General features: G+C 46.0%; 1 protein-coding gene across 3 annotated transcripts in view; it reads left to right on the forward strand.

The window, feature by feature from the left end:
- Window positions 1-25,551, forward strand: part of LOC140204938 (epidermal growth factor receptor kinase substrate 8-like protein 1) — a 117,043-nt gene that overhangs the window by 12,997 nt on the left and 78,495 nt on the right. For 2 of the 3 annotated variants that reach the window (XM_072271920.1, XM_072271922.1), the window contains exon 1: window positions 8,754-8,993. The exons of the other annotated variant lie outside the window; for it this stretch is intronic. The gene's annotated coding sequence lies outside the window, so the exon portion shown is untranslated. Of the gene's footprint in view, window positions 1-8,753; window positions 8,994-25,551 lie in introns of those variants that run through there. 3 annotated transcript variants of the gene reach the window in all.

Here is a 25,551-nt window from a genome sequence, read left to right on the forward strand (position 1 = left end):
AGAGGGCTATGGTCCAGGTGTGGGTAACAGAGTCGGCAGAGTCACAGCTCAGCATGGACTAGATGGGCTGAAGGGCCGGTTTATTTGCTGTGTTGCTCTATGACCCAGTGGCCCTGCCTCCACCGTGATCTCTGGCAGTGTGTTGCAGATACTCAGCACTCTTTGTGTGAAGGTCCTCCTCAAACCCCTTCTAAATCTCTCCCCGCACACACTAAGTCCTTTTCCTCTAGGGTTTATGGCCTCTGAAATGCAGGAGGTCTTCTTGCATTCTACCCCATCTACACCCCTCATAACTACATACATCCCACAGCTGATATTTGATTGTTAACGTACAAGAACTATTCAACCACGGAAGGAATCATGTTGACTGACCTGGTCCTGCCTCTCTGGCCAAACCATTTGATGTGCACCTGCAGCACCCACCAAAGTTTCTTACACACCCAGGGGACTATTCAGCCCATCAGGTCAATGCAATCCCTTCGGTCCTATTCCACCTCTCTCTTTATTTCCTTTCACCAATGCCCATTCATTCTTTCTATCGTTAAGCTAAACAAAGGGTTTGTAGTTGGCAATTAACCCACCAGCTCACCTTTGGGAGGAAACCAGAGCTCCCGGAGGAAGTCCACTCGGTCACAGGGAGAGCGTGCAAACTCCACGCCAGCAGCCCCCGAGACTGAGATCAAACCCGAAGTCACCGGAGCTGTGAGGTAGCGGCACTGCCTGCTCTACTGTCCTTCCAGGAGCAGGAACCCTGACCCAGTGCCCCGTGGTGCTGAGGCCAATTGTAACGTGGAAGCTGGTTACCAGGGCGGTGCCAGGGGTTAATAGAGGGCCAGAGGTGCCCAGGAGGGTGAGGAAAGAGATGGGGAGGAGGGTGGAAGGAGCAAGGAGGATGATCGTGAAACCATATTCCATTCCTCCATGTTCTGCTTGTGACTAACGGAAGCCTTAACCACCAACAAAGCTGACGGCTTCAAGGAAGAGGCACATACCTTGGACAGGTACCTGGATAGGAAAGTTTTACAGGTACGTGGGCCAAATGAGGGCAAATGGGACTAGATTAGATTAGTGTCTTGGTTGGCATAGATTGGTTGGGCAGAATGGCAAGTATGCCTTGTGGAGGGATGAGAATTGAGATAGGTGGAGCCATTTGGATGTTCAGCTTGACCGCAAACATAACTGGAAAACCAACACCAAGGCTGTTTACAGGAAGGGGATGAGCAGACTCTATGTACTTTTAGGGAAGCTGAGATCCTTCAATGTGTGCAGCAGGATGTTGGAGACCTTTTACCAGTCTGTTGTAACGAGTACAGTCTTCTTTGCGGCTTTGGTGCTGGTGATGCAAAAACGCGAAATAAGCTCATCAAAAAGGCTGGATCCGTCCTTGGCTACAACCCGGACTCTTTTGAGTTAGTGGTGGAGAGGAGGTCACAAAACAAGCTGTTATCCATTATGGACAATCTGGCACATCTCTCCATGACCTACTGAATAATCAGCGGAGCACCCTTTCAAACAGACTCATTCAGCTCTGCCGTCACAAGGATCATTACAGAAAATCTTTCCTACTAAATACAATAAGCATATACAACAGTTCATCTCTGTGCAACAGGAGAACACACATCATAGTCCAATAGTCTCTGTTATTTTGTAGATTATTATTGCAACATTGCTAAATTATTATTGTGTATATTATTCTGTACTTTATTATTAGTTATTATATTTATTATTATTATTGCTGTGTGTTTTTAAATGTTGCTGCTGTAATGGAATAACTTCCTACTCAGGATCAAATGAAGTACTTACTATTATTAATTTTATTAGCAGTGGCTTGAAATGTAAGGGAATGTGTATAAACCTTGGGGAAAATTGGAGGACCCAGAGGAAATTAATGTAAAGATGGTTCAATCTACCATCTTCACATGAGCTTGTTCATGATGCCAGACCAACAGAATTCCGGTGACCAGGCAAAGGACCAGGGGTAGAAACTCCTGATGGATCCTTTGGACTGTTCCTCTCATAGATTGCCAAAGTCATTAGGCAGAACACGTCATCACCAGAACGCCCAAACAAGCACCAAGATATTCCCTGGCAGATCCTTTGTGTATGGTAGTGTCCCAGTCCCACCTCTGACCGATGCCACTGGCCTTGTGGAATGTATGGTTTTCCAGAAGGCCCAGGAAAGGATGGAAGGATGGAGAATTTAACATCAGCCATTAACTCCTCTCCATTAACGTAGCCTGACCTGCTGAGTGCCTCCAACGCTTTGTGTGTGTTACTCTGGAGGGTTCTTGGTTGAGGCTACCCCCAGACAGGACTCCCTGATCTATCGGTTGTCCCAATGGACACATTCTGAGACAGGCGTCAAGCTCTGCTAGAGGATGTTCAGCTCGGTGGGTGTTACACCCTGGTCTGGCTGAAAGTTGTTAGTCTTCCAGCGCGAGGAGATGTCTATGAGGGAATGCTACCAACTGAGGGAGAACGTGCTGAGTGCTGCCACAGAGAGGGCTCAGTGGAGAAGGACCACAGGATAGTGACTGGGCACTGAAGGACTGAGTACCAACATCTCAAATGTACTACTGACAGAACGTTTTGGAATGAAAAGTTAATGCAGTGTTAACATTATGTAAACAGTGTAAGGGTGAATGGGGATGAGAATGACACAAATTGTATTTTATGGATTAAGTCTATATTTAAAGGAGTCTTTATGGCCCATGCATGAAACCTAACAAACATAGAAAGTCCTGGATAGAATGGGCGTGGAGGTGACGTTTCCATCAGTGGGAGAGTCCAGATCAAAAGGGCACAGCCTCAGAATAGGACGTACCTTTAGAACAGAGATGAGGTAGAATTTATTTAGCCAGAAGATGGTGAGTCTGTGGAATTCATTGCAGATTCAGCATCCTCTGGCTAAAGAACTTCCTCCTCATCTCTGTTCTGAAGCTGTGGAAGCCAAGTTGTTGGGTATATTTAAAGCAGAGATCGATAGGTTCTTGATTAGTAAGGGCCGTAAGGCATAGGAGCAGAATTAAGTCATTCCACCATGGGTTAGAGGTTACAGGGAGAAGGCAGGGGAATGGGGTTGAGAGGGAAAATAAATCAGCCATAATTGAATGTTAGAGCAGACTCAGTGGGTTGAATAATCTAATTCTGCTCCTAGTCTTATGGCCTTACCAATTTAGATTAGATTATGAGGACACACAGTCCTCATTTATTGTCATTTAGTAATGCATGCATTAAGAAATGATACAATATTCCTCTGATGTGATATCACAGAAACACAGGACAGACCAAGACTGAAAAACTGACAAAAACCACATAATTATAACATATAGTTACAACAGTGCAAGCAATACCGTAACTTGATGAAGAACGGGCCATGGGCACGGTAAAAAAGTTCAAAGTCTCTCAAAAGTCCCACATCTCACGCAGATGGGAGAAGGAAGAAAACTCTCCCTGCCATGCCCAACCACAGTCCGACTCTGAGTTGTCCGAAAACTTCGAGCCTCTGACCAGCCCTCCGACACTGAGCACCGAGCACCATCTCTGCCAAGTGCTTCGACCTCAGTCCCGGCCGCCAAGCAGCAGGCAAAGCCGGGGACTTTGGGGCCTTCCCTCCGGAGATTCTCGATCGCACAGTGGCAGCGGCAGCGAACCAGGCATTTCAGAAGTTTCTTCATGCTTCTCACGGCTGTCTCCATCAAATCAGAATTGTGCACGGTACCCTATTTAACAAATACGATATCATTTCACTGGAGAGGCTGCACGCGCTGCGTCGCGTCGCCATCTTCTCCTCCCGGGTTTGGGAGGAAACCAAGGCACCCGGGGAAAACTGATACAGCCACAGGGAAAGTGTGCAAAGTCCACACAGACAACGCCCGTGCTTGGGATTGAACCCATGTTTCTGGAGCTCTATCCACCGTGCCACTGAGCTGCCTTGGCACAGCGCTCCCGCCTGCCTTTAGTTGTGCTTAAACACCCCATTCTGCAGGTGTACAATGCAGATGCAGGGCACACCCACACTTATCCAGCGATCCTGTTTACTGTCAACACCAGCCATACAAGTGAAGGGTTCTGTTTTCATGCAGCTCTTAACCCCTCTGGTGCTGGGCTGGATCAGAAGTCAAACTACACGCAGCAGCCAAGGTGTCCCCAGATGGGATACTGAGCCAAGAGGAATCAGGAACACCCAGGGATAAGTCAGCCAGTTACAAACACCAGAGATTCTGCCAATCAACTGTCCAGCTCTTGGCTCCATCCTTCCCCCTCCTGTCTTCTCCTATCATTTCAGATCTCCCCCTCCCCCTCCCACTTTCAAATCTCTTACTAGCTGTTCTTTCAGTTAGTCCTGACGAAGGGTCTCGGCCCGAAACGTGGACTGTACCTCTTCTTAGAGATGCTGCCTGGCCTGCTGCGTTCCACCAGCAACTTTTATGTGTGTTGCTTGAAATTCCAGCACCTGCAGATTTCCTCGTGTTTGCGTTTTTAGATTCTGCAGATGCTGGAAAACCAGAGCAACACACACGGGGGCTGTGCGATGTTCTATGTTAACACATACAAAGCCGGAGGAACTCAGCTGGCCAGGTAGCATCAACAGACGGGAATAAACAGTCCACACTTCGGGCTGAGATCCTTCATCGGGATCCATGATGGGATCTGATAAGGAGTTGGCCTGAAACATTTGGATTAGATTAGATTAGTTTGAGAGATGGCGGCGTGTGTGTATCGCGAGGCCCAGTGTCTTACCAGATTTCGAAACATCAACCATTTATTCCCCTCCCAAAGTGACACAGTGATGCAGTTTTCACATTCTCCCTGTGACCGTGTGCGTGTTCCCCCCCACCGCCCCCTAGCCGCTCCGGAATCACTCCCCAAAGACGTGCGGATTGGTGCGTTATCTGACCGCAGCCAAATGTTCCTGGTGTGTGCGTCGAATTGGAGGGGGCAGTTGATGAGTATGTGGGGGGGATGATGAGGTGGGACTGACGTAGGATGAGTATAGAAGTGTTGTTGCCAGTTGGCACGGACTCCGTGGGTCGAGGATTCTGTCTGTGTTGTATGGCTCTATGACTTCTTGAGCTTGCGAAGGATTTTGTAGATGTAATAACATGGGCAGTTAAATTGTGTACAGAAAGCTGTGTAAACAGAAATGTGCTACTAATCTGCAAATCTATTTTAGTAACGGTGGTGCAAGATTCTGAGGGAAGGGAAAGAATTCCTTCCACCTTTGTACCTTCGGAGGGCTGGAAGGAGTTGAGCTTCTTGGTGTATTGCATTCAGTTCTGGTCACCTCTGGTGATACTGATCCAAAGGTCCTTCGGTATAAAATCTGCTGGTTATGGCTGTTCTGTTCATTGTTACAAGAACAAAGAATGAACAAAGAACAGAAGACAAAGAAAAATAACTCGTGGTCATCTCATACTCAGACAAGAGATAAAAGCATTCCAGTGATTGCAATTAACCAGATTCAACTGGCAAACCTGAGAAACTTCTAGAAAATACAAATACAGCTACACTATAAGTACCAGAAATGTCACATGTATATAGGTGATTATACAAAAAAAAATAAGGAAGCATAGGAAAGTTAAACTACAATAAAAATGCTGAAAACAACAATTTTGCACTTGAATTCAACACCTCATTATAGGGAAGATGTGAAATCTTTAGAGAGAGTGCAGTGGAGATTTACCAGGATGCTGCCTGGATTAGAGAGCATGTCTTAGGGTAGTCTGAGTGAGCTAGCTAGGGTTTTTCCCTTCGGAGCGAAAGAGAATGAGAGTTGACTTGATAGAAGTGTACAAGATGATTAAAGGCACCGATTGAGTGGACAGCCAGGATGGAAACAGCTAATACGAGGAGGCATTGGAGGAAAATATAGGGGAGATATCAGAGGTAGGTTTTTTTTCACACAGAGAGTCGTGGATGCCTGGAATACACAGCCAGGGGTGGTGGTAGAGGCAGATACACTAGGGACAGGTAAGAGACTCCTAGATAGGCTCATGGATGAAAGAAAAATGGGAGGGATATGAAGGAGGGAAGGGTTAGATTGATCTTGGAGGAGGTTAAATTTTCCAACATAATTGTTGGGGCTATGCTCATCTGGACAAATGGGGAATATTCTATGACATTCCTGACCTGTGGCTTGTAGAAGATGGAAAGACTTCAAATTTCTAAGTTCAAAGTAAATTTATTATCCAAGTACATATATGTCATCATATACAACCCTGAGATTCACTTTCTTGTGGGCATACTCAGTAAGTCCATGAACCATAATAGAATCAATGAAAGACCGCACATGGCAGAGCAAACAAACCAACAAAGTGCAAAAGACAATAAAATGTGCAAATACAAAAGATGATAAGAATAATAATTAATTAGCAATAAATATAAAGAACATGAGATGAAGAGTCTTTGCGAGTGAGTCCGTAGATTGTGGGAAGTTTTCAAAGATGGGGCAAGTGAAGTTGTATGAAGTTATCCCCACTGGTTCAAGAGCCTGATGGTTGAAGACTAATAATTTTTCCTGAACCTGGTAGTACGAGTCCTGAGGCTCCTGCACCTTCTTCCTGGTGGCAGCAGCAAGAAGAGAATTTGATGCATCACCAAGTGCAGAGTACCAGCCTGTGACCCACCCTTCTAGCTGCCTCATTCATCTGGAGAGCCCCCAGAAGCTGGTGGTCGGGGAATGTGCACGTGAGATTCAGGTGTCACAAAGAGGGCAGCTCAAGGGTTTTGTCCAATCCGTTTGTCTGCCCCTCTTCCCGGGTTACATCTGTGTCCGCGGCTTCCCAGAGATGGTGCGTGCGGTGTCCATGGGTACAATGGGAGATTTCCAGTAAAGTAGGTTCCACAGGGAATCGAGCGTGCTCTGGATAACGACGACTCTGTTAGAATTGGAAACTGAGAATGGTGCGTATCATGAAGTACAGTAACACTGTATTTCTCTGATGTTGTATTCGCTGAATGAGACACCTCTGGAAAGGAAAAAATAACAGAATCAGAATCAGGTTTAGCATCACCGGCATGTATTGTGAAATTTGTTAACTTTGCTGCAGCGGTGCAATGCAATACATGATAAATAAAGAAAAAAAACTGAATTTCACTAAGTATATGCGCGTCACTATCTGAAGGTTGTGGGTTCAAGTCTCGGCCAAGGCAGCGTGTTGTGTCTTTGAGCAAGGCACTTAACCACATGCTGCTCCAGTCCACCCAGCTGAAAATGGGTACCGGCAAAATGATGGGGGTTAACCTCGCGATAGACTGGCATCCTATCCTGGGGGGGGGGGGTGGGTGGTGAGTCTCATACTCTCAGTCGCTTCATGCCACAGAAACCGGCATAAGCACCGGTCTGATGGGCCACAAGGCTCGGGACGGACTTCAACTTTAACTTTAAATATATGTATATTAAATAAGTAATTGCCTATCCGGGAAGAGGGGCAGGCAAACGACTTGGACAGAACCCTTGACCTGCCTCCTTCATGGCACATGACTCTCAAGTGCACATTCCTTGATAAGCAAAAACAGAAATAAAAAGTAGTGAGGTAGTGTTTGTTCATGGGTTCAGTGAGATCAGGTGGCAGAGGGGAAGTAGCTGTTCCTGAATTGTTGAGTCTGTGCCTTTAGGCTTCAGTTCCTCCTCGCACGTGGCCAAGTGGTTAAGGCATTGGACTAGCGACCTGAAGGTCATGAGTTCAAGCCCCGGCCGAGGCAACGTGTGTTATGTCCTTGCGCAAGGCACTTAATCACACATGACACCGGTGCCAAGCTGTATGGGTCCTAATGCCCTTCCCTTGGACAACATTGGTGTCGTGGAGAGGGGAGACTGCATGAACTGCTTGTCTTCCATACAACCTTGCCCAGGCCTGGGCCCTGGAGAGTGAAGACTTTCCAGGCGCAGATCCATGGTCTCGCAAGACTAACGGATGTCTCCTTGCTGATGGTAACAATGAGAAGAGGGCAGGTCCTGTGTGGTGGGGTCCTTAATGATGGGCGCTGCCTTCCTGAGGCACTGCTCCATGAAGATGTCTTGGACACTACGGAGGCTCATGATGGAGCCAACTAATTTTACAACTCACCAATAAGAAGCCACTTCGAGGGGCTGTGCACAAGCCAACTGCCGGCCCCTCTTTTGGATCCACACCTGTGTCCGTGTTTCCCCGGGGGAAGTGACACGTGGGTGCAATGCGAAATTTCCAGGAAAGCGGGTGCCACAGGGGTTTGAGCACATTAAGGAGAACAATAACTGTGTTATAATTTGAAACTGCAAAGTTTATCGTGAAGTATTGGTAATAACATCATCCCATCACTGAACAAAATGAAATAAGGGGTATCCACTGGGATATCCTAACCAACAGGTTGCATTAGAGTTGAGGGAACACTTCCCAGTCCTTTGAGTTTGTAAACCATAATGGGGAACTCGCGAGCTAGGGTATGATGGATCAGCAAATATTACCCTCCAGTGCTGCTAAAAAAAACAGGCATAAATACATGCCAGCAAGGTAAAGCTGTGTATGTAAACAAAGGTGCGTCATAAGACTTTTGTGAGCCATGGCTGAAGTTTGTTCCAAGAGAAGTTTCAAACCCATGGCTGATGACCAAGATGTCCTTAGCAAGCACTTATAGACTGTTGGTTAATAATAAACCTGCAGTTAAGCCTGTGTGGCTTTACAATTTATACCAGAACCCAGGGGATAAGCAGGTAGGAAACGTCGGCACTGGAATGTGGCCGTGTTAGATCTGAAGGAGAGTGTAAAGACAAGAACAATGAGCCAGCTGGGGCGGGGCCCTGACATTCAGTTTCACCTTATTGTCTTGAGTCATGAGCTGTGTTTTACGTCCACACCCTCCCCACGCAGCTTTAACTGAGTGAAGAGAAATGTGAGTGGGCACACAGCATGCTGAGGAGGACAGAGGAAAGCTATCAGTGAAGGCCCCGGGATCATTTGTTTCTGCTTGCATGTTTTACTGAGCTGACTGGGGATTCGGACAATTACTCCGTGAGTTTCACTTTGCTTTAAGTAACTTCCCGCTGCTGTCAAGTGCAATGTGTTTGGTGTTGAACTTCCAGTCAGGGGTCCTACTAATAAGTTATTTCTCTAACATGGAACAGAACCAGGGTCTTTTTTTTATGTCAATTTCATGAAAATGATGGTTCTGAGGGTGCACACTCTCTCCATGAGTCAGGCTACAGTTCATCGCTGGATCTGTGGAGCAAATGAAAGAGCAGACCAGTTTTAAAATTTGCAAATTGGTTAATAACTGATGCAAATGATGCCTTCGGGGATGTGGATGAATTAACCTGCTCTGCATGTCCCCCTTTTCCAAGTGTAATGTTGTGGTTGTCTTTCCAATCAGAGTTTTGGACCAGTGACAGGAGTTAAAATCTCACCATGTGAATAGAAATTAAAGTGATGAAACAAATCTGGGATTTGAATAGGGTTTGTCTCAGTACCATTGTGGTAAAAGCTTATTAGATTCTCCAGAGAGGAAAAGGCACGGCCTTTGTCCTTGGCCAATCTGGTGGAAATATGACTCCCGACACATCGACTTCTGAGGTTATGAGTTGCCCGGTTTCTTTCCCATGCTGGCTGACAGTGGAGGAATCGATGCAGTATTTTGTGGTGCTGTTGGGGAGGGAGTTCCAGGATTTAAACCCAGTGACGATGAAAGACCAGTGATATACATCTCAGTTAGGATGGTGAAGTGACAGGGTTTCCTATACACCACACTGGAACATATCCCAGTGATACAGGATGGGAATTATAGACCAGTGAGCCTTATGTCTGTGGTGGGAAAGCTGTTGGAAAAGATTCTTAGAGATAGGATCTATAGGCATTTAGAGAATCATGGTCTGATCAGGGACAGTCAGCATGGCTTTGTGAAGGGCAGATCGTGTCTAACAAGCCTGATAAAGTTCTTTGAGGAGGTGACCAGGCATATAGATGAGGGTAGTGTAGCGGATGTGATCTATATGGATTTTAGTAAGGCATTTGACAAGGTTCCACATGGTAGGCTTATTCAGAAAGTTAGAAGGCATGGGATCCAGGGAAGTTTGGCCATATGGATTCAGAATTGGCTTGACTGCAGAAGGCAGAGGGTGGTGGTGGAGGAAGTACATTCAGATTGGAGGATTGTGACTAGTGGTGTCCCACAAGGATCTGTTCTGGGACCTCTACTTTTCATGATTTTTATTAACGACCTGGATGTGGGGGTAGAAGGGTGGGTTGGCAAGTTTGCAGACGACACAAAGGTTGGTGGTGTTGTAGATAGTGTAGAGGATTGTCAAAGATTGCAGAGAGACATTGATAGGATGCAGAAGTGGGCTGAGAAGTGGCAGATGGAGTTCAACCCGGAGAAGTGTGAAGTGGTACACTTTGGAAGGACAAACTCCAAGGCAGAGTACAAAGTAAATGGCAGGATACTTGGTAGTGTGGAGGAGCAGAGGGATCTCGGGGTACATGTCCACAGATCCCTGAAAGTTGCCTCACAGGTGGATAGAGTAGTTAAGAAAGCTTATGGGGTGTTAGCTTTCATAAGTCGAGGGATAGAGTTTAAGAGTGGCGATGTAATGATGCAGCTCTATAAAACTCTGGTTAGGCTACACTTGGAGTATTGTGTCCAGTTCTGGTCACCTCACTATAGGAAGGATGTGGAAGCATTGGAAAGGGTACAGAGGAGATTTACCAGGATGCTGCCTGGTTTAGAGAGTATGGATTATGATCAGAGATTAAGGGAGCTAGGGCTTTACTCTTTGGAGAGAAGGAGGATGAGAGGAGACATGATAGAGGTGTACAAGATAATAACAGGAATAGATAGAGTGGATAGCAAGCGCCTCTTCCCCAGGGCACTACTGCTCAATACAAGAGGACATGGCTTTAAGGTAAGGGGTGGGAAGTTCAAGGGGGATATTAGAGGAGAGTTTTTTACTCAGAGAGTGGTTGGTGCGTGGAATGCACTGCCTGAGTCAGTGGTGGAGGCAGATACACTAGTGAAGTTTAAGAGACTACTAGACAGGTATATGGAGGAATCTAAGGTGGGGGCTTATATAGGAGGCAGGGTTTGAGGGTCGGCACAACATTGTGGGCCTAAGGGCCTGTACTGTGCTGTACTATTCTATGTTCTATGTATGGAGATGGCCGGGACTGTTTTACCACAGGGCCTAGTACCTTGCTAGCTTCCAATCCTGTCCCCACATCTATTGATTCCAGCCTTGAACATACTCAACAGAGCACCTCAGCATCTAAAGAGGCGAATTCCAAAGATTCACAATTCTCCACAAGGATGTGTCTTCTCATCCCTGTTCTAAGCAGTCAGCTACTTATCCTGGGATGGTGACTCCCAATTCCAGATCCTCCACCCTGAGAGACGGGTCCTCACCCTGAAAATCTCCCTCAGGATCACCTTCCTGGTGCTTGAGGTTGAATGTTTTGGAGAGTTTTTGTTTTGGACAGGGTTGGGTTCTTTCCTCCTAAAACAAAGAGTTGAGGTCCCAGAGTTAAAGGTGTGTCAAAAGACCTGTTCAACAACAACTTTAAATATCAGGTAAGATCACAGGTTAAAGAACAGGGTGTGGGTTCAAATCATGACTGCTACTTCAAAAGCCCAGCATGAATATGATGGGCCAAGTGGCCTTTCTTATTAAGTCTCAATGGTCCTACCTCTTTGTCAAGCCCTGAGTAAGGTATAGTGTACCGGTAGACACTGCCCTTCACATGCTAGGACTCTCTTCATGTTTAGTCTTTGTTCATTTGATCTTGGAAAGGAATTTGAATTTCTTTTGTTTTTTGGCTCACACCATTGTTTGCTGATCATCAATTGCCCTGCGGAGGGATTTTAAGATTTGGTGCCATTTCTATGAATCTGGAGTCACCAGGCCTTTGGCGTCAATGGGCTGGATTGTCCAACCCGCTCCTTCTCTGGCTGTGCTCTCAGCACCTCAGGTCTCTGGCCTCTCTTCCCTTTTCCATCTTCTTCTGGCCTTTCTCAGGGTCACCAACAACTCACACAGACCCCCCCCCCACCCCCCGAGGTCACCAATGTCCCTCACTGACCCTCCCTCTGGGCTCGTGAACCTCCCACACTGACCCTCCTCCTGGGGGGGTGGGATTCCACCCTCCCACACTGACCCTCCCCTGAGGTCCCCAACCTCCCTCATAGATCCTCCCCTTGGGATCTCAATCTCCCATGATAACCTTCCCCTAGTGTGTCCAACCTCCCATACTGACCCTCCCCTGGGGTCCCCAACCTCCCTCATAGACCCTCCTGGGGTCACCAGTTTCCCCCAGTATCCCCATTCGCCAGCCCAATTGCCAACCCCTCGGCCTGAATAAATCCCATTCCCGTATTGAAGCAATAAGATGCATTCCCTGAAAGGACATGTGAACAGTTACTTTGTTAGAGCATTTAACACACAGGATTTAATGGCAAGATTTAAATATAAAAGGCATTTAAGTAATTTAATCTCTTAATCCCACCAGTTTAGAATGAGCCTACTAATGTCTGTAAACTCCTGTATTTTATCTGCGTCAGTGCTAAATTTCAGTTGGTTCCACCGATTTAGCACTGTGCAGTTTGGGTAAGGCGTAGTCTGCGAGGTATGAGCCATTTAGCCAGAGGGTGGTGAATTTGTGGAATTTGTTACCACAGGCAGCTGTGGAGGCCAGGTTGTTGGGTGTATTTAAGGCCGAGATTGATAGGTTCTCGACTGGACATGGCATCAACGGTGACGGGGAGAGGTCTGGGGAGGGGAGGTGAAGAGGAGTAAAAGGGATCAGCCATTATTGAATAGCGGAGCAGACACAATGGGCCAAAAAGCCTAATTCTGCTCCTAAGTCTTATGGCCTTATGATATGTGGGTGAACAAGAATCACAGAGAGTTTTCACTTATATAATAACCATTCACTGTTGTGTTGGTGAGCCTTGCTCTGATGAATTCCCAGCTACTCTCAGAAGCCATTTTGTTAGGTACCTCGTATACCTAATAAAATGGCCACTGAGTGTACGTTCATGATCTTCTGCTGCTGTAGCCAAACCACTTCAAGATTTGTCATGTTGTGCATAAGAGGCTGTTGCGATGTGTGGTTATTTGAGTAACTGCCACCTTCTGTCAGTTTGAACCAGTCTGGCCATTCTCCCCTGACCTCTCTTATTAACAAGGCATTTTCACCCACAGAACAGCCACTCACTGGAATTTTTTTGTATTTTGCATCATTCTCTGTAAACTCCAGAGACTGTTGTATATGAAAATCCCAGGAGGTCAGCGGTTTCCGAGATATTCAAACCACCTTCACTGGCACCAACAATAATTCCCAGTTAAAGTCATTTAAATCACATTTCTTCTCCATTCTGGTGTTTGGTCTGAACAACAACTGAACCTCTTGACCATGTCTGCATGTTTCTAGGCATTGAGTTGCTGCCACATGATTGGCAGATTAGAAATTTGCATTAACGAGCAGGTGCACAGGTGTACTTAATAAATAGCCACTGAGTGTTGATGATGTCACTGCGGAGTGTGACGAACAGGAGTTTAGGAAATGCACAGGCAGCAATACCTCTTCTCTTTATCCAATAGTATTGGTTCAGGAAGAAAAGATTCGCAGGGAAACACACATAAAATGCTGGAGGAACTCAGCAGGTCAGGCAGCATCTATAGAGAGGAACAAAGAGTTGATGTTTTGGGTTGAGACCTTTGCTCAGGACTGGAGAGGCAGGGAGCAGAAGCCAGAATAAGAAGGTGGGGGGTAGGGAGCTGGCAGGTGAGGGGTGAGACCAGGTGAGGGCGAAGATGGGTATGTGGAGGAGAGAGAATGTAGTAAGAAGCTGGGAGGAAATAGGTGGAAGAGGTAAAGGGCCGAAGAAGAAAGAAAGGAGAGTGGACCATGGGAGAAAGGGAAGGAAGTTGGGCAACAGAGGGAGGTGATGGGCAGGTGAAGAAAAAAGGAATATGGAGTGATAGCAGAGCGGGGAGAGAAGGGGAAAGAGTGAAAGATTACTGGAAGTTGGAGAAATTGATGTTCATGCCATCAGGTTGGAGGCTACCCAGACAGAATATGAGATGTTGTTCCTCCAGCCTGAGGGTGATCTCATCATGGCAGTAGAGTATTGACCCATTGACCTTGCTCTGCCATTCCATTATGGCTGATTTATTATCCTTTTCAAACCAATTTTCCTGCCTTCTCCCCATAATTTTTGATGCCTTTACTCAAGAACTTATCAACCTCCAATTTAAATACACCCAATGACTTGGCCTCCACGCCTGTCTGTGGCAATGAATTCCACAGAGTCACCACCCTCTGGTTTAAGAAACTCCTCATCTCTGTTCTAAAGGGACATCCCTCTATTTTGAGGTTATGTCCTCTGGCCCTAGACTCCCTGACTTTAGGAAACATCCTCTCCACATCCACTCTATTCAGGCCTTTCAATATTTGATGGGTTTCAATAAGATTCCACCCTCATTCTTCTAAACTCCAGCATGTACAGGCCCAGAGCTGTTAAGAGGACCTCATACGTTAACCATTTCATTCCTAGGATCATAAATCCCAAAGGTGTGTAGCTTGGGAGGTTAACTGGCCACATCTCAAGAGGTCTGGTTTAATCCCAACTTCCAGTACTGACTGAGTGGAGTCTGCACGTTCTCCCTGTGACCATGTGAGTTCCTCCTAATGCTTCAGTTTCCTCCCACATCCCAAAGACATGCAGCTTGGAGGATTAGTTGGCCTCTGTTAATTATCTCTGGGAGAATCAGGGGTCAGATGGTAGATGTTTGAAAGAGAAATGCTAACAGGGAAGCAGGTGGGGGAATGTGATTGCTCTGAGATCTGGGCCCAAGCCATGATCTCAGAGCATGAAGAAAACACAAAGAACTTCACCGAATTAGAATAGGTTTAAATTAATAATTCATTTACAAAGACGCTGCTGGGATTTGCAGACCTGATTTAGAGGGAAAGGTTGACTATAGTAACACCTTATTCCCTAGAGTGCAGGAGAATGAGGGGAGATTTGAGGTACTCAAAATTACGAGAGGTATAGATAGGGTAAATGCAAGCAGACTTCTTCCACTGTGATTGGGTGAGACTAGAACTGGAGGTCATAGGTTAAGGGTGAAAGGCGAAATGTTAAGGGGATCTTCTTCACTCAGAGGGTGGTTGGAGTCTGAAAAGAGCTGCCAGAAGAAGTGGTGGATGTGGTTTTGATTGCAACATTTATGAGAAGTTTGGATAAGTACATGGACATGCGTTTGGGTAGCGGGATGATGGGTCTAGGCAGAATAATCGTTCAGATTAAACTGAATGGGCTAAAGAGCCAGTTTCTGTGATTTAATGCCCTCTGACTCGGATACCAATTTACAGAAATCACTGATGTTTGACCACTCGTACTGGAGGGGGAACCACTGAGGTGAGGAGCTGGTGTAGGTTGTTCCTCCAGAGTGGAACTTCTGGAGTCCTCCTCTGTTACCGGTGTCTCAGTGCTGATGAGATGCCAAATCATGCCCCATCCTGGTCTCTCAGACCTCCCAATGAGGAGAACAGGCCACCGCAGCGAGTCCACTGTGCTTATCCACCAGCCAACACCTGAAGGCCGATGACCCAATCATTCCCACGTTCGTCTCTGCGGGATTGTGCTGTGTATCAGTTGGCTACTGCCTTCCCCACATCACTTGTTGACTTGTCACTCGGTTAGGACATAGAACATAGAAAAATACCGTACAGGCCTTCGGCCTACAATGTTGTGCCGACCTTTTAACCTACTATACGATCAATTCAACCCTTACCTCCCACATAGCCCTCCATTTTTCTATCATCCATGCGTCTATCTAAGAATCCCCTAAAAGTCCCTAATGTATCTGCTTCCACCACTACTCCGGCAGGTGTTCCATGCATCCACCACACTCTGTGTAAAAAATCTACCTCTCCTATACTTTTCTCCAATCACCTTAAAATTTTGCTCTCTGCTACTATTCTTGCCCAAGCTGAAAAATATCTCTGCCTGTCCACTCTATCTATAAATCTTAACACCTTACCCATCTACTATCATACCACTTCTCATCCTGCTTCGCGCCACGCTGAAAAGCCCTTGCTTGCTCAACGTCTCCTTGTGGTTGCACTCTGTTTTTATGACTGCAATTTCTGTCAGAAGATCAAACAGTGGGTGGCCATGGCAACGAGATGGGAAACTGAAAACAGTTGGAGTTGAGTGAATGTTGGTAGCTAGTGACTCACTATCCTCTGCCCATGGACTTTTTTGGGAGGACTTAGCTTTGCACTCAGTGCCATCATAAAGACAATTGGATGGTTTGCCACATACCTTCGAGTGCTGGGAGGTGCTAAATCTCAGCTGGAATTATTTCAAGCAGGAGCACTCTTTGTAGAGGAGTTTGCATAATTCCATTGTAATAAGTGTGCTTTAACAAATGTGTTGAAACTGCCAACTCTTCTCTAATTCAGAATTACTTCCCACTTTGCCTGCTTTATCACTTCCTGCTGCTTTCCTGTGTGGGACCTGAGCCCTGAGCCGCCCATTGTTCATTGTTTGCAGCTGGTTGTGCCGGGTCCTGTTGGCCAAAGGGGAACTTTATCAAATGCCTTCCTAAACTGGCCTCCTTACCGCCTTAACTCCAGGATCCTCTCACACAGAGCTAAAGAAACTAGATCTGTGTTCCTTGGAGCTTCGTAGAGCTGGTTATTAAGAGCAACTTGGCACAGAGGGTGAGGAATCTGTATCCCAGAAAGTTATAGAGCGGTAATCATTGAGAGGGTTATCAATGAAGGAGATAAGTTCTTGAGAGATCAGAAAATGAGGATGATTGGGAACAGCTATGAGAGAGGAGATGAAATTGAGGGAAGTTGTAATGAAACGTGGGATAGGATTGAGGGGCTGAGTAGCTACTTCTGCTCTAATTTTCTGAGGTGGTAATCAGCTGGTGTTGATTGCTTTCTTCATACTTTTGTTATTACGGTAAAGGCACGTTGTAGAACTGACCAGTGGTCTTTTCCAGCACAGCGTCACTGTCACATGTATCACTGTGATGGTCTTGGGTTTGCTGATCACGAAGTCCTAAACTCAAGCAAAGACATTAAGGCCTAACCAAGATTCTGAATTTATGTTGGGCACGTGGCCAAGTGGTTAAGGTGTTCGTCTAGCGATCTGGAAGTCGCTAGTTCGAGCCTCAGCTGTGGCAGCGTGTTTGTGTTCTTGAGCAAGGCACTTAACCACACATTTCTCTACTGTCTGTGCGAGGAGTGGCACCTCACACAGACTTCTAATCTGCGCCTTGTAAGGCATGAAAATGCCTGACGCAGGCCTCTGATGGTCTGAGTCGACGTTCTCTCCCTCCAAGACTCTGAGATACATTCATCAGTGATATAACCTGGGGTGATCGGTGCTTCAGGTCTTCCAACGTCAGATGCCCTTGTCCAGGTGACCCAGCTAGAGTTGACTGGGCCCTGGCTTGTGTCCCAGAAGCATTGGTCCATCTCACCTCTTGATCCATAGCTATCTGGAGGTTCGCTCAGCAGCTTCTGTGATGGTCTTGATGGCTCTCCTTCTTGTAGCCCCTGTAATGCCAAGGAGAGAGCGGGGGGGGGGGCAGCCAGCAAAACCTCTACACGCCACCTCTGTAGGCTCGCATCCTGTCCTCCAGCTGTCCCTGGCTTTGCTCTACCAGTTCCTGGTGTTTGGCCTTCATAGGCTCAAACACCTCCTCAATCCGGTCTTCCCAGGCACTGCTCAGTTCTACCATGACCACCTGCTTCGAGGTTTCTGACAGAATGACCATGTCGGGCCTCAGGGATGATGATGCGATGAAGTCAGGGAACTTCAAATGCTTGTCGAGATTGACGTTCAGTTACTAGTCAGAATCTGTGATGAGCAAGCCTGCTGGTGATCTGGTTTGAGCCTGTGGTTAGTCTCCAGCTTTAACAAAGCCCATCAGCTTTCAGGGTTGGCGGAAGTGCTTGCTTTTTTTAATGGCCAAGGAGAGATTTTCTCTTACCCCATCCTCCCGCCACCTACCAGGGATAGGGCTCCTCTTGTCCTCACCAGCCTCCGCATCCAGCACATAATCCTCTTGAACTTCTGCCATTTCCAACATGATACCCCCCCACTTTCTGCTTTCCAGAAGGATCATTCCCTACGCAACTCCCTTGTCCATTCGTCCCTCCCTACTGATCTCCCTCCTAGCACTTATCCCTGCAAGCGAAACATGTGCTACGCTTGCCCCTACGCTTCCTCCCTCACTACCATTCAGGACCCCACACAGCCCTTCCAGGTGAGCTGACACTTCACCTGTGAGTCGTTGGGGTCATTTACCTTGTCTGGTGCTCCTGGTGTGGCCTCCTGTATATCAGTGAGACCCGTCTTAGATTGGGAGGCCGTTTCGCCGAGCACCTATGCTCCGTCCGGCAGAAAAGGTGGGATCTCCCAGTGGCCACCCATTTTAACTCCACTTCCCATTTCCATTCCGGTATGTCCATCCATGGCCTCGTCCACTGTCGCGATGAGGCCACACTCAGGTTGGAGGAACAACACCTTATATTCTGTCTGAGTAGCCTCCAACTTGATGGCATGAACATCGATTTCTCAAACTTCAGGTAATGCCCCGCCCTCAACGTTTCCTATCCCTTGCTTGGATTTCCAGCATCTGCTGATTTTCTCTTGTCTGAGATATTTTCTGCCATAGTCACTGGCTCCAGCAGTAGTGGCCTTCTCCCGGGGCTTTTGGGCAGCTGCTAAGGGTGTGTTCCAAGGCAGGGTGGACGTGTTGATGCCTTGCTTTTGCTCCAAGCAAAAAACGTGCTATGTGATTGTCTCCATCTGGTCTGCAAGTTTCCTTGAACTAAGCAACTTAATCTGTGTTGCCTGTTGCGAAACAAGTCAAATTAATTAACCTGTTGTTCTGTATAGTATCTTTGCCTGTCCTGTCTATAGACAGTGCATCTTTTTGCAAAGCTGTGTTTTTTTTTAACCTCTATCTGATTACTGCTTTCCATTAAGAAGTGAAGACCTTCCCTTGTTTACGAACAGAATAAATGGATATTAGTTGGACGTTTAACATACAACTGTTTGATCTTAATAGTCGTCAGCCGCTGTGTTTGGGAAACTAGGCTTGGCAAAAAAAAAGAGGCCCCCGGCCCAGGAATCAAATATCCATCACACGCCCTCTTGCTGAGGGAAGATTTCTAACCCAGCTTCTTCCTAGGGGTATCAGCTTCGAGATCATTCTCCGGCCAAGACTCCTTTTGGGAGGAGATTGACACTCCACCAAACATTACAGTGCTAGAAAATCTCCTTCGATCCGATGCTCAAAAACTCATTATCATTGGGTAATTCCCAATGTAGGAATTTCTGTATGAATTTCCCTTCAGAGTGTTCACTTCCTCAATCTCAGCTGCACACATTTCCCAATCCTCAAAGGAATGTTACTCATACAAACTCATGAAGACAATGCATCAACATCCACATAATTGCATACTGCTCCATCTTTAAAATCTTCTTCCTCACAAACAGTTCTTGCCATTTTCTTGATACAATTTTGAATCACTGTCTCTGTCACCAGGGTTTATGAGGTCAGATTGTATTGTCTCTCATTAAACTGAAGGTAGTTCATCTCTTTCACAGGGGTGTTTGCATTGCTTCCAATGTGGTGTACCACTTCACTCAGGTTTCCTGAAAATGAGCCTTGTAAGCTAGTTGCTGATAGTATACTGCTGTCTTCTTTTGCCGAAGGATTAGTAATCTCACATTTTAGCTACAGAAAATTATGTCCATCAATTGTATGAGCTCACAATACAATGATGAGACCTCTGTTGGTCACGGCTGGATGTTGTGTCCTAGCTATCTAGATACACAAGCCAGGACAGTACAATATGGAGAGCCAGCTGTTACCCACGTAGCAAGCTCCCCCTCTCCACGCATCTGATGAACCCAAGGAATGGCTGAGACTGATACAACAGTGTCACAGGAATTGCCAGTCAGCGTTGAACTCAACGTAGGACTGCTTTAGGGACTCAAGTGCCAGATTTTTCCCTAGGACTTTACTCCCAAAGCTTTCTCCGTGAGTGGGTATAGCTGCAAGGCAGTGGAGGTTTGAAATCAGAGTGTTCCTTCTCCTAGGTGAGCTGCCAATCGTGGCTGACAAGTCCCTTCTGACGAGCCCCAGTTACCTGCCTTTGCCCTTTCTCCTGTCAGCAGAAACAGTTCTGCTGGGTTTAGTAGTTCAGCCACACGTGAAGGCCAGGAGCTGGAATGGACAATAAATACACACACTTCCCGGCATGTTAGAACATAGAAGAGTACAGCACAGGACAGGCCATTCAGCCCACAACCTCAGGCCAGTCTTGATGCCAATTTATACTAAAGGCCCTCCTGTATAGCATCCACATCCTCCCATTCCTGTGACTATCCATAAGCCTCTGAAACTCCGCCATATTGATCCGCCTCTACCCCTGCTAACTCATTCATGGCACCTACCATACTGTATATTTTTAAAAAAATACTTGTCCCTCAGATCGCCTTTAAATGCAACCCCAACCCCTCCCCCAACCTTAAAAGCATATCCTTTGGGTTAAGATATTTCTACCCTGGGGAAAAGATTCTGACGGTCTACACAAAATACTCTGCTGGTGCTGGGGTCAAAGCAACATTCATTTCCACGGATGCTGCCCGACCTGCTGAGTTCCTCCAGCGTGCTGTGAGTGTTGTTCTGACTGTCTATGCTTTCTATGCTACTCATAATGTTAAAAACCTCCATCAGGTCTCCCCTCAGCTTCCAACACTGGAGAAAACACGATTTGTCTAACCTCTGCTTCTCGGCCATACTCTCTAATCCAGGCAGCATCCTGGTGAACCTCTTCTGCAGCCTCTCCAAAACCTCCACATCCTTCCTATAATGGGGCAACCAGAACTGCACACAACACTCCAAGTACAGTCTAACGAAAGTTTTATACAGTTGTAGCATGACCTCCTTACCCTTGTACTCAATGGCTCTACCAATGAAGACAAGCATGTCATGCTATCCTGTATTGTGGTGAAAATTTGCCTCTGGTATTTAATTGATCTCCGGCTGTGGACCAAGTCTCCTTGAAGCTGTGTTGGTTCCAATTGTGGTGTTCAGAGGTTATTTGAGTAGCACACCATTGTACAGTATAATATAGATAGAAAATTAAACAGGTACGGTATAAAAGAAGGAACACACATGAAGTGCTGGAGGAACTCAGGCAGCACCCATGGAAATGAATAAATAGTCGATGTTTATGGGCTGGGACCCTTCTTCAGGACTTTTCATTTCCTTACACGCACTGAGTTCCTACAGCATTTTGTGTGAGTTGCTTTGGATTTTCCGCATCTGCAGAATTTCACGTTTATATACAAAAGAAACCTGCCTCTATATGTATAATGAGGCAAGGAAAGGTACAGTTCTCCTACTGAAAATTCTGTCTGTACCTTTACAGTATTTCTGAGCGCCCAGAAATAGATGTCAAAACATGGGGGCTTGGTTGGTCCCTCCCATGGGTGTGAGGCATTGATGTGCCAGACGATGCTGAGGATGTTCTACCAGTCTGTGGTGGCCAGTGTGATCATGCTTGCTGTTGTGTGCTGGGGCAGCAGGCTGAGGGTAGCAGACACCAACAGAATCAACAAACTCATTCGTAAGGCCAGTGAAGTTGTGGGGATGGAACTGGACTCTCTCACGGTGGTGTCTGAAAAGAGGATGCTGTCCAAGTTGCATGCCATCTTGGACAATGTCTCCCACCCACTACATAATGTACTGGTTGGGCACAGGAGTACATTCAGCCAGAGACTCATTCCTCCGAGATGCAACACAGAGCGTCATAGGAAGTCATTCCTGCCTGTGGCCATCAAACTTTACAACTCCTCCCTTGGAGGGTCAGACACCCTGAGCCAATAGGCTGGTCCTGGACTTATTTCCAGGCATAATTTACATATTACTATTTAACTATTTATGGTTTTATTACTATTTATTATTTATGGAGCAACTGTAATGAAAACCAATTTCTCCCGGGATCAATAAAGTCTGACTATGACTATGACTAATTTATCATTCAGATACCAACTAAACCATCTGCATAAGTTTCTTCCCATTTTAGTGACTCTGGACTCTGTGTATAATTGTTCAGGTATTCCCCTTTTTACTTTGTGAAGGACTGGGCCAAACTGAGAAGAATTTACACATCTCCCCAACTTTTCTGTTTTCCCTGAAATCTTTAACTGAGCAAGGGGTACCCAGTCTGCTCTATCAAACCATGGGATTTTACCAAAATTATTCTTGTAGCACTAAGTATAACAAAATAGCAGATTAGTAGGCCTAGTAATCTGACCTGTTCATTGTAAGAGTACCACATATGCAGCATATGTCTAAACCCAAATAGAAAGTAAAACACATTCAAACAGTTCCGTCTTGTAACTTCAGAACGCTTTGTAGACTCCAGGATTACAGGGTCCTGAAGGAGGGTCTCAGCCCGAAATGTCGACTGCTTATTCGTCTCCATAGATGCTGCCTGACCTCCTGAGTTCCCCCAGCATTTGGTATGTGTTGCTTAGGATTACACTGCTGTTTCTGGAGAAATCACAACAGAATAGGTGAAAAGATTATCAGCAGTATAGCATTGCTCAGGGGTAGATAACTTTTTCTTCCTGCTAAGTCTTTTACCATTGTGTAACAGAACACATAAGCTAAAGAAAGATAGATGGTTTGAATATAAAAATCAAAGGTGTAACTATGATAGTATAGTATCGTCATTAGCAGTGAAAGTGTATTATCTAAAATCTTAAGGAACATGTTATATAAAAGTTACCCACGTTAAAATGTAAATATGCAACATCCAAATAGGTGAGTAAAAATTAAGTTTGTCATCTCATCCTTCCATGGGTTTTTGTTATTAGATCCGTTAGTCACGACAAGATAGAGCACTATTTCAACAATGATTCCAATGGCTAGGGGAACTGCCCATCGGAAAACTGCAGAAAAAAATCTGTAGCACAACTTAAAGTTCAAGGACACGAAAAGTTCTGAAGTAACTTTTACTGTAAGGCATTGGGCACACCACAGCACAAACTAGTCACGGACAGGAGAAAATCTACCGATGCTAGAAATCCAAGCAACACGCACAAAATGCTGGAGGAACTTCGCAGGCCGGGCATCATCTATAGAAAAGAGTAAACAGTCGATGTTTCGGGCCGAGACCCTTCGCCAGGACTGGAAAAAAAGATCAGTATTCACAACTGTTTGATGAAATGCAAATAGAAAATCTGGGTAGATATAATAGTCTGTGGGACTAAAGTTTCTAAAAATGCTTATTGGACTTACTAGTTACATTACTATTTTAGCTTCTGCTTCAATGCATTTTCCATCCATCTTCCCATACAACACGGATGGATCAAGGGCTTTACTGAGCCACTTAGAACAGGGGTTCCCAACCTTTCTTTATACCATCGACCAATACCATTAAGCAAGGGGTCCGTGGACCCAGGTTGGGAACCCCTGGTTTAGAACGTAACCTAGAAATGCAGAAAATCATCACATCCCTGCAGTGGGATGGTGGACACAGTTGGAGAAAAAATTTTGTCGTAATTACGTGCATTTTCTTATAGGCCATAAAGGGAAAGTGTAATAAGACATCTGACCAATAGAGAAGAGTCTCCATTAATAAATAGGTTTTTTTTTTGCAATGTTCTAGTTCAGCAGTTTCAATGTCATGTATACAAGTCCATAATGGTCCATGAGTGGGACCAATCAGTGATGTAACAGCGTATATGCTTATCTTCAAGTGTAGAGGGATGATCAGTTTACCTTCAGTATCTGGGCTGGAATCTGTCAGTTTTGTTAGGACATTATTAATCATTTCTGCAAGTGATTCTTTACCTTTCCCTGCATCTACATTTATTTCACCTGCAATGCAGTCAGAGTGAATGTTTAAGTGGATAGGAACAATCACTTTGCCAAAGGCAATGTTTAAGGGTTCCAGTGTAGTAATTCACAGAGGACCAAGGGGTAAGGTTTATTTGGTGATATTTAAATCATCATTGCTTACCGATCTTAACCTAACAGCGCAACGGTTTATAGTGCAGGCGACCCAGGTTCAATTCCCGTCGCTGCCCGCAAGGAGTTTGTACGTTCTCCCCGTGACCACTCCAGTTTCCTCCCACGGTCCAAAGGCGTACCGGTTGGTAGGTTAATTGGTCAGTGTGCATTGTCCCGTCACTGTCACACTGTATGAGGGTCGCAACCTATCACAGTCTCACTGTAACACTGTGACATTGTGTGCTTGCGTCGCTGTGCTACTATCCCACTGTGTCAGGGTAATATTGTATCACCGTCACACCGCATCAGGTTTAATACCACCGGCATATGTCGTGAAGTTTGTTAACAGTACAATGCAATACATGATTAATAGAGAAAGTAAATAAATAACAGGAAGTGTATGTACAGTAAATTAAAAATAGTAGTTCCAAAACAGAAATAATAAAAAATAAGGTAGTGTTCATGGGTTCAATGCCCATTTAGAAATCGGAAGGCAGAGGGGAAGAGTGTTTCAGGCTTCTGTATCTTCTTCCTTTACACGACACCAGTTCACAGCTCCACCACACCCTGATAGACTGCACTTTTGCTGTGCTCTGGCGTGTTACAACTGTCTACTGACAATCTCTGTCTGCTACACTAAACCCTCATGCACATGATCTCTGCCACACCAGCTCACGACAAACTGCCACTGCGGTCGTGCACCAGCCCCCTTATCCAGTGCCCTGCACCGGGTCCCCCTCACCCAGTGCCCTGCACCGGGCCCCCCTCACCCAGTGCCCTGCACCAGGCCCCCTCACCCAGTGCCTTGCACCGGGTCCTCCTCACCCAGTGCCCTGCACCAGGCCCCCCTCACCCAGTGCCCTGTACCGGGCCCCCTCACCCAGTGCCCTGCACCGGCCCCCCTCACCCAGTACTCTGCACCGGCCCCACGCAGCTTCCGATTACACTGCAGGTCACCAGTGACACTGGGAACATTGCCCAGTGTCCCCAGCACATTCAATCACACCGCCGTGCTGGCAATGTTGCGCTGGAAGCACATCAGAAGCTTGAGAATTGATCATAAATACTTTGGATCCTTTTGGAGAATAGAAAATATGTTGCTGAGTCTTCGGATCAGTATGGCATGGTAACATAGTGGCTAGCACAACAGTAAAGGAACCCTTTGGAGGGAATGATCATTATGTGATAGAATTCACCCTGCAGTTTGAGAAGGAGAAACTGAAGTCAGATGCATCAGTATTACAGTAAATTAAAGGGAATTACAGAGGCATGAGAGAGGAGTTGGCCAAAGTTGATTGGAAGGGGACTGTAGCAGGGATAACGGCAGACAAGCAATAATTGGACTTTCTGGGAGCAATTTGGAAGGTGTAGGATAGATACATCCCAAAGGAGTATTCTAAAGTGGAGATGAGGAAATCGAGTCTGACAAGGGAAGTTAGAGACAGCATAAAAGCTAAAGAGAGGGCATATAATAGAGCAATAATTAGTGGGAAGTTAGAGGTTTGGGAAGCTTTTCA

Source organism: Mobula birostris, chromosome 11 (assembly GCF_030028105.1).
Source record: "Mobula birostris isolate sMobBir1 chromosome 11, sMobBir1.hap1, whole genome shotgun sequence".
Classification (NCBI taxonomy): Eukaryota; Metazoa; Chordata; class Chondrichthyes; order Myliobatiformes; family Myliobatidae; genus Mobula; species Mobula birostris.